Source organism: Vanellus vanellus (genome assembly GCF_965231255.1).
Source record: "Vanellus vanellus genome assembly, chromosome: 28".
Taxonomy (NCBI): domain Eukaryota; kingdom Metazoa; phylum Chordata; class Aves; order Charadriiformes; family Charadriidae; genus Vanellus; species Vanellus vanellus.
In genome coordinates, this window is record NC_138933.1 from 1,019,606 (window position 1) to 1,031,531 (window position 11,926).

The window sequence follows — 11,926 nt, forward strand, 5'->3', positions numbered from 1 at the left end:
TCCAGGAGCCCTGTGCACCCCACCAGGACCCCAGGGGTTGGGGGGGCTTCAGGAGCCCTGAGCACCCCACCAGGACCCCATGGACTGGAGGGTCTCCAGGAGCCCTGAGCACCCCACCAGGACCCCATGGACTGGAGGGTCTCCAGGAGCCCTGAGCACCCCACCAGGACTCCATGGATTGGGGGGGGTCCAGGAGCGCTGAGCACCCCACCAGGACCCCATGGATTGGGGGGGCTCCAGGAGCCCTGAGCACCCCACCAAGCCCCTGGGCATCAGGGTGTCTCCAGGAGCCCCTACCATTCCCCTGAGCACCCCACCACCAGGACCCTGGGGATTGGGGTGTCTCCAGCAGCCCCTGAGCACCCCATCACCAAGACCCCGGGGACTGGGGGGTCTCCAGGAGCCCCTGCCCTTCCCCTGCGCACCCCACCAAGAGCCGGGGGCTCGGGGGACCACAGGGACCCCCCTGCCCTGCCCAGTCCCACAGGGCCCAGCCTGGTGGGGGGGAGAAGGGGACACAGAGGTGCTGGAAAGTGGGAGGCGATTTGTACTGGAGGGGGGGTGGCCCCGAGCCTGCGGCCAGGGAGGGCAGAGGAGCAGACCTGGAGCACGGCCCAGGGGTCCTGGGAGTGCTTGCGCTGGGGCTTTTGGCTAAAAAGAAAGGGGGTTCTGCCAAAAGGATCTTTTAGTTTTGAAATAAATCCCTTTTTTTTTTTTTCTATTTAAAAAAAAAATAATTAAATATATATATATTTAAATAAACTCCAACCAGCAAAGTGATGAGAAATGTCAGCTGGATACGAGCAGTTTGAGTATGCGTCCTTGACGCACTCCTGCGTCCTCTGTAGATCAGGCACCCCGGGGACTTTGGGGGTCACGCCGGGCTGTCACTCCTCGGGGCCACCTCACGTGGGCCCGGGGAGACCGGATCTCCCTGCGTGGCCTTGGGCAAACCCCCCAGCGGTGGTGCAGGATGGGGACAGCGATCTTTCCTCCCATCCTCCGCTTCGCCCGCGAGCACTCGGAGGCAGAAAAGGCATTTTTTTTTTTTTTTTTTTTTTTTTTTTTTTGGAGACCTTGAGGCTGCCAGCGGGGATCACAACAACCACCCACGCGCTGAAGAGTCTCGCGCCGAGATCTGTCACCACGTACGCTGTGCCCGGGGTCCGCTCTCTCTTGAGCGGTTATTCGGTCCGGGATGTCCAAGCCAAAGCAGCAGAGCTGCCGCGTAACCGTCCTCCGTGCAAATCCCTCCCAGGATCTCGCTAAAGGACTCCCAGCCTTTTCCACTGGTAACCCAGTATGGCTACTGGTCTGAGCGGGTCCGAGCCGGGCAGGGAGAGACGGAGCAATGCAAGGGCAGGATGAGGCCGGGCGCTGCCTGGAAAAAAGCTTCAGCGAGTGGCATTTAAAATGCACAGCGGAGCGGTTCCCCACGCTGTAGCATCCAGCGTCCCGGCCGAGGCCCCACGGAAAAAGCAGCCGTGGGTGGGTCGGTTGGCTGGAGGCGGCGGGACCTGGGGACTCGGGATGCTGTGGAAAACGGGTGCAAAAGTTCCCGTTGGATTATTCTGCTGCAAAAGATGCATCTTCTCCCCTCCCCCCCCCCCCCCCCCCCCTCCAGCCCCGTCTTGAAGCCTGGCACGGCGGGGTGCGAGCGCAGACCATGCCGGGGAGGCGCGGGGTCCTCCTGGCCCTTCTCACGGGGTCTGTTCTGTATTTACAACATTAAACATATTCCCCTCTCCCAGTGCCAAAAACTTGTCCCCTCTCAGCCGTGGACGGAGCCCCACGCCGCGGGCACAGCCCGTGGAGGGGAGGTGATGCAGGGATGGTGGCGGCCCCGAAATGTGGCTGCTGGTGCTGTGCCAGCACCTCGTCCCAGCGAGCCAGGGCGTCTCGCGTCCAGTCCCAGCTTGTCCCTTGGAGTTGTGTGTGCACTTCCGCTGCCTGCGTGGGCATCTCCCCTACCCGAGTGGGCATCTGCCTGCGTGGGCATCACCCCCACCCGTGTGGGCATCTGCCTGTGTGGGCATTCCCCCTACCCGTGTCGGCATCTGCCTCCGTATGCATCTCCCCTATCCGCATGGGCATCTGCCTCTGTGGGCATCACCCCTACCTGCGTGGGCACCTGCCTGCGTGGGCATCTCCCCTATCCATGTGGGCACCTGCCTCTGTGGGCATCTCCCCTATCCGTGTGGGCATCTGCCTGCGTGGGCATCACCCCTATCCGCGTGGGCATCTGCCTGCGTGGGCATCTCCCCTATCCACGTGGGCACCTGCCTGCGTGGGCATCACCCCCACCCGTGTGGGCATCTGCCTGCGTGGGCATTCCCCCTACCCGCGTGGGCATCTGCCTCTGTGGGCATCACCCCTATCCACGTGGGCATCTGCCCGCGTGGGCATCACCCCTACCTGCGTGGGCACATGCCTGCGTGGGCATCACCACTACTTGTGTGGGCATCACCCCTATCTGCATGGGCATCTGCCTGCGTGGGCATCTCCCCTATCCGTGTGGGCATCTGCCTGCGTGGGCATCACCCCTTTCTGCGTGGGCATCTGCCTCCGTGGGCATCACCTCCATCCACGTGTGCATCTCTCCCGTCGCACCCAAGACCCCGGGAGGGCTCCGAAGCCGTCATTTCCCACACATCCCTCCACTCCGGGTGGCATTGGGTGTTCAACACATACAAACCTCGCGTTAAACGAGACTGGGCTCCCAGCGCGGCGTTTTGCCGCCCCTGCCAGCCCCCGCAGCCCATTAGGAAGGAAACCTCCCCGGCTGCAGCCCGCTCCGAAGCGGGGTGGTGGAAGGAGGGTTTGGCACCGGCAAAGGCGGTTTGGGGTTCAAACAACCCCCCCTCCTGCTCGGCTACGTGTCGCTGGTGGCAAAGCCCACCCAGGAGCGATTCTCTGGAGCTGCTCCTGGTGCTGTGATGGAAACGCTCGTGGGGCAGCGGGGCAAGGTACGGCCTCGCCGCTGCGCCGAGGGAGGATGCTGGCTCCGCCGCTGCAGGGAGGAACCTTTGGAGAGTTCTCCGTCCCGATGGAAAGCGCTCTGGGCTGCCTCGCGCTTTGCACATCAAAGATCTGCTCACCTTTGACAGGCCCCTGGGTCTCTGCTGACATGGGCGAGGGCTCCCTGCCTTGCACAGGCATGCCCCCCTCCATGCAAATTAGAGCCAATTAAGAGAAGGAGGAAGAGGTTTGAGGAAGGCAGGAGGCTCTTAGAGCAGCGTTTCCCTTGGGGGAGCCCCACCTGAGCGGCTGCTGCGGATACAGCACAACGCTCCAAGGACGGGACACCTGCCTTGGCCCCACCAAGGACCGCGGGCGGTTCCTCGTCCTGTCCCACATCTTGGCTGATGCTTCCACCACCCCACCCCATCCCCATCCCATCCCATCCCATCCCATCCCATCCCATCCCATCCCATCCCATCCCACCCCATCCCCATCCCACCACACCCCATCCCATCCCACCCACCCCCATTCTCATCCTCTTGTCCATCCCACCCCATCCCATCCCCATCCCATCCCATCCCATCCCATCCCATCCCATCCCATCCCATCCCATCCCACCCCAGCCCATCCCACCCCATCCTATCCCATCCCATTCCATCCACCTTCATCCCCATCCTCATCCCCATCCCACTCCATCCCCATCCCACCCCACCCCACCCTATCCCATCCCACCCCACCCCATCCCATCCCATCCCATCCCACCCCATCCTGTCCCACCCCACCCCATTCCACCCCATCCCATCCCATCCCATCCCATCCCATCCCGTCCCGTCCCACTCCATCTCGTCCCATCCCACCCCACCCCATCCCATCCCGGTTTAGCCCCAGCGATGAAAGGTGCCCCACCGCCCTCGCCAAAGCGCTCTCCCTGCCCCTTTGCCGCCGTCTCCTCGCTTCCTCCCACCCTGCATTCCTGGGAACGGCTCCCAGCCCCGGCAGAGTTTAGAAAACTTTCCGAGGTCGGGGCTGGTGCAGCTGTGCTGGCAGGGAACGACGCGGAGCGGCCCCACTTGCTCTGGAAGCGGGATGGTGCGTGGGGAGCTGGGCCGGCAATCTTCCGCACGGACCCCACAGCCACCGTGTGCTGTGGGTGTTGGTGGAGGGCTGAATCCCTCGGGAAATGGGGCGTTAGCATCCCACCACGGACCGGTGTGCGGTCCAGCGTCTCCAGGGATGGCAGTTCTGGAAACTCTGAACTGGTTCCATCCAGCCCAGTGTCCTGTCTTTACTGGAGCAGTGAGATGCTTTAGGGACGAGGCGTGAGAGCGTCACGCAGCAATGCCGTATGATGTACCCTCGCCGGAGCCAGCGAGGGACGGCACAGCGGTACCGCTGAGCCATACGGCACGACGCTCATCCGACGGCAGAGCTTTCCGGACCAGCGCAGTCCGGAGAAAACTCAGCATCTGACATCCCGGGCTGCTGCTGCACCCGTACGCTTCCCCTGCAGCTTTTCCGGGCGCAGAAATGCCAGAGGATCACCGCCTGCGCCGCAGCCGTGTGCCCAGCCAGCGTGCCGGATCACCGGCTCCGGCCGCAGGGACACGTTTCCAACAGGCTGCACCAGCTGCCCCAGTCTGGTTAGCTGCGAGCAGGGAGCTCCCGCCTTGCCATAAAATGCAAACAGAGCAGCTCTGCTTTATCTGCCTCTTTATCGCTGTATTTAACTCGCTCATTTTATCTGCGCTTGAATAATAATTAATCTCCCGGAGCAGGCAGGCCTGGCCCCGTGGAAACGCGGCTTTCGTGCGGAGCGTGTTCGGCTTATGGGACCCGCTGGAGCCGGGTGACTTTGCAGAGGGAGAGTTTTCGGCTGCTTGCTCCCACATTTTTCCCAGTGAAACCGGTGGTGCTGCTGTCGGTCCTGTTTGACCCCTCCAATCCGCATCAGCCCTCAGACCGTCAGCGGCGTGGGCTGGGAGCGATGCACACAGAATCATAGAATCGCTGAGGTTGGAAGGGACCTTTAAGACCATCAAGTCCACCCATGAACCTTCCCTGACAAAACCACTTCGAAACCCGTGTCCCCAGGTACCACCTCCACCCTTTAAACGCCTCCAGAGATGGCCAATCCACCCCCTCCCTGGGCAGCCTCTTCCAAGGTTTGATAACCCTTTCAGTGAAAAACATTTTCCTAATATCCAATCTAAACCTCCCCCGGCATAACTTGAACCCATTTCCGCTCGTCCCATCCCTTGTCACCAGGGAGAAGAGCTCAGCCCCCACCTCTCTCCCCCCTCCTTCCAGGGAGCTGTAGGGAGCGAGAAGGTCTCCCCTCAGCCCCCTCTTCTCCAGGCTGAACACCCCCAGCTCCCTCGGTCGTTCCTCATCAGACGTGTCCTCCAGACACGTTCCTCATCAGACGTGTCCTCCAGACCCCTCACCAGCTCCGTTGCCCTTCTCTGGAGATGCTCCAACACCTCAATGTCGTCGTAGTGAGCCCAAACCCGAGCACAGCACTGGAGGTGGGGTCTCACCAGTGCCAAGTACGGGGGGGACGATCACTTCCCTAGCCCTGCTCACCACACATCCCTTAACAAGGCTTTGATCCGTGCGTTTCAGGGCTCGGATAACTCCTAAGGACAACTGTCAGGGCCCATGTTTTAGAAAAAATAAAATAAAATAAAAAAAAAACACCAAACCAAACCATTTTCATGTGGAGTTCAGGGAGCAAATGATTTAGTGTTGCTTCATCGCCTCCGGTCTCCCTGTGATTTACTGCCCGGCGGTGGTGCCCCCGGAGCGGGTACCTCAGCCCCCGCGGGCAGGCTGCGTCCCCCCCACCCCCCGTTGGCGCCGCTGGAGCCAAGGGCTCGCTGCTGCCGGTCGCCTCCTCGTTGTTCGTTAGCACAAATCACTAATTTCAGAGCTGCTCTGACACGCACCCACCGCCCCTGATCACCGAGGGACCGCGGTGGCAGCTCCCCGCCGCCGAGTCTCCAGCAAGTCGTGCCGGTTCCCTGGGAGACGAGAAGCTCCCCGAGGTCTGGGAGCTGCGGCCGACGTTCCCGCTCGGCATCTCTACAATAAACCCCACCAGCGGCATTGGGAAACCCTTCCTGACCCCTTCCCAGGGGCTGTAAATCAGAGCAGGGCTCGCAGGGCGACAGGGAAGGCTGGCGTTTGCTCCCCGGGGCTCGCCACGGCCCCGGCTGCCCATCTCCAGGCCCACGGCGAAACCAGCTCCCTCGGCGGCGGAGATGGCAGCGGGACTGGGGACAGCGGCTGTATTTTGTGGTTATTTCGCTGGTTGAGGGATTCGGCATTCCCAGGGTGAGTGCCCAGACGTTGCCTACAGCTTGAGGCTTTAAATAGCCGTGCATAAATAAAGGTGGCAGCAGAAATAGTCTATCCCAGGGCGATGCTGAGGACTGGGAGGATGGGGTGATGGTGAGGACCGGGAGGATGGGGGAATGGTGAGGACTGGGAGGATGCAGCGATGGTGAAGACTGGGAGGATGCAGCGATGATGAGGACCAGGAGGATGGGGTGATGGTGAGGACCGGGAGGATGGGGGAATGGTGAGGACTGGGAGGATGCAGCGATGGTGAAGACTGGGAGGATGCAGCGATGATGAGGACCAGGAGGATGGGGAGATGGTGAGGACCGGGAGGATGGGGCAATGCTGAGAACTGGGAGGATGCAGCGATGCTGAAGACTGGGAGGATGTGGTGATAGTGAGGACTGGGAGGATGCGGTGATGCTGAGGACCAGGAGGATGGGGCAATGCTGAGGACTGGGAGGATGCAGCGATGGTGAGGACCGGGAGGACGGAGCAATGCTGAAGACTGGGAGGATGTGGTGATAGTGAGGACTGGGAGGATGGGGTGATGGTGAGGACTGGGAGGATGCAGCGATGATGAGGACCAGGAGGATGGGGCAATGGTGAGGACTGGGAGGATGGGGCGATGGTGAGGACCAGGAGGATGGGGCAATGCTGAAGACTGGGAAGATGCGGTGATGCTGAGGACTGGGAGGATGGGGCGAAAGCAATGGGCAGGGGGAAAAATTGGGGGGTGCTGCCATGGGGCTGGGGTGCAGCTCTGGCAAGGGCAGGGGTCCCTGCTCACCCCCTACATGTGCCCACACTGGGAGCTGCTGTTTTGTTGGGGACAGCTGGCAGCTCGGACCCCTCCAGCCCACCTCAAAATCCTCCCCGGGCCTTTTGTGGGGTGTTTTCCCAGCCTTTCCCCTGTGCCAGCAAGATCTGCGAGGCCAATTTAAAGCCCTCTCCATCTCCAGGCTCCTCTCGGGTCCTTTCGTAAATCAAATTGGGGATAAAATAGCATTCCAGGAAGGCAGCGGGCCGGCCCCGGCTTTCTGTGGGAAAAACGGCAAATGCACAGTGTCAGCACTGGATAAAGCTCGTGAGATGTCAGAATAATTCTCTTTATAGCTCCAGGGCTGGCCTTTCCCACCGCGGAGCGGGTACCCCCGCCGGTCGGCCGGCACCTCCCGAGGGACTCCCCCTGCGAGCGGTGGAGCCGTGCCAGCCCGGCACCGCGCTGGGCGGCTTTGTCGGGGTTCAGGTGTTCTCGGGGCGATGGGTTTGCACGGGCAAGCGTGCGATGGCACGGGAAGCAAGCTTGCCGTGTCACAGCTGGGTGTTTGGGGGGAGCAGTTGACACCGCTGCTTGTTGGCCACTCAGGGATGGAGTTTATTTCCCCTGGATATAAAAGCGATCGCGGGTTTAGGTTCGATTTCCTGACTGTGCCGCGTGCCTCCTCCATCCCTGCATCCCGCACCATCCCCTGGCCAGCCGCGGGATGAGGAGCCATCGAGCTCCCTCCTGCTGTCCCCAAGCACATAGGGGATGGCAGGACTCTGTGTCCTCACCTTTTGGACGTGGCTTTGTGCCGGCTGAGGAACAGAAGTTAATTCTGCAGCGATTAGGGGCAAAGTCACGGACCCAGAACTGCTTATTGAATGACAGATGGTGATTATAGAATCAGAATGGTTTGGGTTGGAAGGGACCTTAAAGACCATCTCCTTCCATCCCCTTCCCTGGGCAGGGACACCTCCCCCCAGCCCAGGGTGCTCCCAGCCCCGTCCAACCTGGCCTTGAACACCTCCAGGGATGGGGCAGCCACAGCTTCTCGGGGCAACCTGCGCCAGGGGCTCACCGCCCGCACACTCAACAATTTCTCCCCAATATCTCACCTAAATCTCCCCTCTTTCAAGGTAAAACTGCTCCCCCTCATCCCATGGCTCCCCTCCCTGACCCAGATTCCCCCCCCAGCTCTCCTGGAGCCCCTTTAGGCACTGGAAGGGGCTCTGAGGTCTCCCCGGAGCCTTCTCTTCTCCAGGCTCAACCCCAACTCTCTCAGCCTGTCCTCATAGGAGAGGTGTTCCAGCCCTCCAGGTGATGCTGCTCCCAAGATTATTTGATTGTGGGCGTTTTAGTGATGTGCTCGCAAACTGGCGTCCCATCTCATCAACAAAGCTCTCACCTCTCACTCACCCCGAAACGATAGACACAGGTTTCCAGAGCTGCTATTTCTGTTTCTGCAAACTCAGGGCCATTTGGTTGCCTCCGTGCCTGTTGCTGCACCCAACCGGAGCCTGGTGTTAGAACCTGAAGGGGTTTCGGCAGACGAGATAAGGAGCTGTGAGAGTTGGGGTGTTGAAGCACCCGACGGAGCTCAGAAACGACAAATTGCAGCTTGTTCAACATCTTCATCAACATCCTGGATGGGGGGACAGAGTGTACCTGTAGCAAGTTTGCTGGTGACACAAAACTGGGAGGAGTGGCTGACACACCAGAAGGCTGTGCCACCATCCAGTGAGACCTGGACAGGCTGGAGAGTTGTGTGGAGAGGAACCTCATGAAGTTCAACAAGGGTAAGTGTAGGGTCCTGCACTGGGGGACGAATAACCCCACGCACCAGTACAGGTTGGGGGGTTGATCTGCTGGAGAGCAGCTCTGCAGAGAGGGACCGGGGAGTCCTGGGGGACAACAAGTTGCCCAGGAGACAGCAATGTGCCCTGGTGGCCAAGAAGGTCAACGGTCTCCTGGGGTGGGTTAAAAAGAGCACGGCCAGTAGGTGGAGTGAGGTCATCCTCCCCCTCTGCTCTGCCCCGGTGAGGCCACATCTGGAGCGCTGTGTCCAGTTCTGGGCTCCCCAGTTCAAGAGAGACAGGGAACTGCTGGAGAGGGTCCAGAGGAGGCTACGGAGATGCTCAGGGACTGGAGCACCTCTCTGCTGAGGAAAGGCTGAGAGCCCCGGGGCTGTTCAGCTTGGAGAGGAGAAGGCTGAGAGGGGATCTCCTCAATGCTGATCAGTATCTACAGGGCGGGTGGCAAGAGGATGGGGCCAGACTCTTTCTGATGGTGCCCAGTGACAGGACAAAGGGCAACGGGCACAAACTGGAACATGGGAAATTCCATCTGGACATGAGGAAAAACTTCTTTCCTGTGAAGGTGCCGGAGCACTGGCACAGGCTGCCCAGAGAGGTGGTGGAGTCTCCTCTGGAGATATTCAAAACCCATCTGGACACGATCCTGTCCAACCGGCTCTGGATGACCCTGCTTTGGCAGAGGGTTGGAGGAGATGATCTCCAGAGGTCCCTTCCAACCCCCACCAGTCTGGGATTCTGGAGTTCTGGGAGGTGCGCGGGGGCTGTTCATAACTCCGGGGCCATCCTAGAGAGGAGCAGCAGATGTACGGGGCAGCAAAATGCTGAAACCTGCTTCTCCTCCCGCCACCGTTACCTGAAGGTGGAACGAGTTAAACGCTGATCTTTCCGTTACACCACCTATTTTGGCATTGTTTCATGAAAATTGGTGGTGGGGTCTAGTGCACTTGCACCGAAGAAACTCGAGCAGAAATGGCTGAACCCTTTGTATTACTGATGGGTCTCATCGCCGGCAGATGGTTATAGAAGAAATCTTTGATATTTATCATCTCTTTGGCTTACCAGGACAAGATAACAAATTGGTGTTGAAAATACGATTCTGGGGAAAATGGCTTTAAATTACTGCACTCTAAGCATGTTGTTTTATTCTTTAATGTAGCTACTTTATGTATTTCTTTTCCTCAAACTATATATATTTCCTTTTTATTGGCTAAGCCTTTCCTAATTTATATTTTCATTACTTTGATTAATACTACTTCCACAGTGACATTATTATTCCAACGCAGTTTTGCAAGTGTCTTACTGAAACACTTGGCGTTAAATAATCTTCGGGTTTAGTCTGCATGATTTGTAATTTAATAAGCGCTCCCGCTCCTGCGTTTTATCTCCTAATTGGTACAGAATTAGCAGCTAGTCTTGAATTAACACAAGCTATTGTATGCTCTCTTTTTTGTTGTTGTTGAAAAGAAAACAACTATAGGTATTATTTCAGCCATAGCGGTTTAGCTGTGACTATAGCCATATTAGCCATTTTAGGGTCATCGATTGGATTGTAACTTGGGCAGGAATATGCTGCCGTGGAGGTGATGCTGCTCCTTTAGGAAGGAAGATTTCAGGCTCCCAGGCAGTCGCACCTGATACTCCTTTAATTAGCATTTGATGAACATGATGCATCTTGTTCTCCCTGTATTTCCATAGCCAGTTTGCTGCTTCCAATTCTTCTTGAAACACGATTCCCAGATTTGCCTCTCTGAAGAGCTGTGAAGGCTTCAGATCTGAATCCAGCAAAGAGTTTATCATCAGCCCTCCAGAAAAAGGTGGCTTTCACCTCCCCTCGCAGACAAACTGTCTCAAAATTGGGAGCAATTAGCCTTACGGTTGGTCTAGAAGTGGCAGATTTCACTTGGGAAAAGCGGGATTTCACCAAGGCCTTGGCCACGGGGAGTCCTGTCGGCAGGGGGGTGTCTGGGCGATGCTGGGGAGGGTGGGCAGGGGGGTGCGGGCAGCAGTGGGTCTCAGAGCTGCAAGGGGTGGGTTTGCCTGGCAAAGGGACATTTTCTAATCCAAATCATACAATCATAGAATGGTTTGGGTTGGAAGGGACCTTAAAGACCATCTCGTTCTCCCCCTGCCCTGGGCAGGGACACCTCCCCCCAGCCCAGCTTGCTCCCAGCCCCGTCCAACCTGGCCTTGAACACCTCCAGGGATGGGGCAGCCACAGCTTCTCGGGGCACCCTGTGCCAGGGGCTCACCGACCTCACACTCAACAATTTCTCCCCAATATCTCACCTAAATCTCCCCTCTTCTAGTCTGAAGCCATTCCCCATCATCCTACCACTCCATGCCCTTGTAAAAAGTCCTTCCCCAGCTCTCCTGGAGCCCCTTTAGGCACTGGAAGGGGCTCGGAGGTCTCCCCGCAGCCTTCTCTTCTCCAGGCTGACCCCCCCACCTCTCCCAGCCTGTCCTCCCAGCAGAGGGGCTCCAGCCCTCCCAGCAGCTCCGGGGCCTCCTCTGGCCCCGCTCCAACAGCTCCATGTCCTCTCCAGCCATTCCCCGCCCAGCCTGGAGTTGTGCTGGGATTGCCCTGACCCACACGCAGGACTTTGCACTTGGCCTTGTTGAGCTTCATGAGGTTGGCATGGGCCCACCTCTCCAGCCTGTCCCCATCCCTCTGGATGGCATCCCTCCTCTCCAGCGTGTTGACTGCTCCACACAGCTTGGTGTCATTGGCAAAGTTGCTGAGGGTGCCCTCCGTCCCACCATCCATGTCACCAAGCAAGATGTTAAATAGTACCAGTTCCAGTACCAACCCTTGAGGAGCACCACTTGTCACCGGTCTCCACTTGGGCATGGAGCTGTTGACCACAACTCTTTGAGTATGACTGTCCAGCCTGTTCCTTATCCACTGAGTAGAAACCCAGCCCTAAACCCAACCCTAACCCAACCCATAGCCTGAAACCTAACCCTAAACTTACCCCCAAGCCTAACCCCAACCCAGTCCATCACGTGTGGATGTCAGCACTCCTGCGCCAGTGAGGGTCAGTGCAGA